This window comes from Asparagus officinalis, chromosome 8, assembly GCF_001876935.1.
Source record: "Asparagus officinalis chromosome 8, Aspof.V1, whole genome shotgun sequence".
Classification (NCBI taxonomy): domain Eukaryota; kingdom Viridiplantae; phylum Streptophyta; class Magnoliopsida; order Asparagales; family Asparagaceae; genus Asparagus; species Asparagus officinalis.
In genome coordinates, this window is record NC_033801.1 from 120,561,720 (window position 1) to 120,563,817 (window position 2,098).

Genomic DNA, 2,098 nt, shown 5'->3' on the forward strand with positions numbered 1-2,098 from the left:
TTTTTTTCTTTCTATGTTTGTTTCACAACATGAAAATATAGAATCCAACTTTATAGAAATCCTTCAATTCATATTTTTTTTTGTTTGGTTTGGAATGAGAAACTTTTGGGATAAATGGATGACAACACCATAGGTAAACTTATCACTCATTAGTGGACAAAAATTTGAATAAGTAAGAAGTTGGGTAATCTTACCCGTTTATAAAAATCAAAACCGAAAAAATCATGACTCCAACGGCTAGTTCCAATGCATTGGAGGCTATAAATGTGGATTGATAGCTCATGGTGCCAATGTATCCCTCATTCTTACCAACATATCAAATTTTCATAGTTCGCAAGTTTCATATCCTCCATCATTATGATATCAAAATAATATCCTCAAAATTTTAAAGTTTGGTGCGATTGCAATCTCTAAACACCCATGAAAGTGTGCAAGTATGATAAAAATAAGGGGGATATTATTGAGGGTGTGCAAGATACCCAAATAAAGAACGATATTTTTTTTTGAATGAGCTCATGGAGGAGGAGAAATAAGCAACCAATGAAACAATTTGTCAAAGAAAACAAGTTTGGAGATAAATATTTTTTGAAATCAAAGAGGCTGAAGCAAGAATTGAAACTTGTCAAAAAACAACTCTTAGCTTGGAAAATTTCTATAATCTTAATTGTGATATTTTGTATTATTTTAATTATTGTAAACCGCATGTCATATAATTGTACTTACGAAAGTAGTTTGGACTGTTGGCAATATCCGCAGGAACTTCACTTAAAGCTTGCTTCATGTAGCGATCACATATCTCATTCATTGTTTGTAGGACTTTATTGAAATACCTACTAACTGTTTCTCCCGATCTTATAAATTCAGTTCTTGTTATTCTATTTTTAGTTTTATGACCCACTATACTTAGGAACATAGCGAGCTATTCTTCAACTTGAACATATCTTGTATCCTTTAATAAACCATTTGCTTTCATTATTTCTGCAAGTTTTAAAAAAAGCCATTGGTCTCATTCTAATATAAGACCGACAACTATCACTATAGCCTTCCAATACACGTTTGAAGTGAGCATCTCTGCAATATATTTTTATATATATATAGTATAGTATTATATAATATATAGATTATATATTAATATATATATTAGTATATAAGAGGTACGTATATATATATATATATATATATGAATATATATCAATATATACTATATAGATACTTATAGAGGAGAGAGATGAGAAGAGAGACAGAGAGAGATTAATGGGTATCTCTTGGTCATATGAGGGGATTTCCTCCTTGACACCTCTAAAATCACTGATTGAGCGAACAATTATCGATGTCGCGCTCCGTCGAACTTGATTACATATTCTAAAACCCCTAACACAGGTTGCGCAAGTTTAGGGGTGAATGCGTCGTCGTTCGACCCTCCATCAAGCCATGTTAAAAGTTATATCATTTAAAACCGTTAAAATTGATACGAGTGGATGAAGGGTCAAACGACGACGGGTCACCACCCATAACTTGGTGTGTGATGCGGGTTATCTAGAATATGTAAGATCAAGTCAACGGAGCGGATCATCCATAAGTCGCTCAGGTCATTGATTTTAGAGGCGTCATAGGAGGAAATCCCCTCCTGAGTGAAAGGGATACGCCACTTAATCTCATACTATATATACATATATATATATATATATCATATATATTATATATATATATATTATGATATATATAATATAGTATATATAATATTATATATATATTATATTGAATATATATATATTAATTATATATTATATATATACGCTAGCCATATATATATAATATCTGTTTGTTCCCTTGTACAACTAGAATTGTCTTGCGCTTAGCACGTATTCTCAGAAGACAAGTTATTATCGCGAGCACGGAAGAAACAGTTGTATTAGCACACATCCTCTTTAATTATTCTTGATCTACATTATCCATCTACATTCATTGTAGAATTAGTACACATTAAGAACTTGATTTTCCACTTATTCAAGACATAACAATAATTAAATAACTAATTCATATATTAAAATCTTAAAACAAAATTATTAAATATCCACAAATCTAAATATGTATCCAT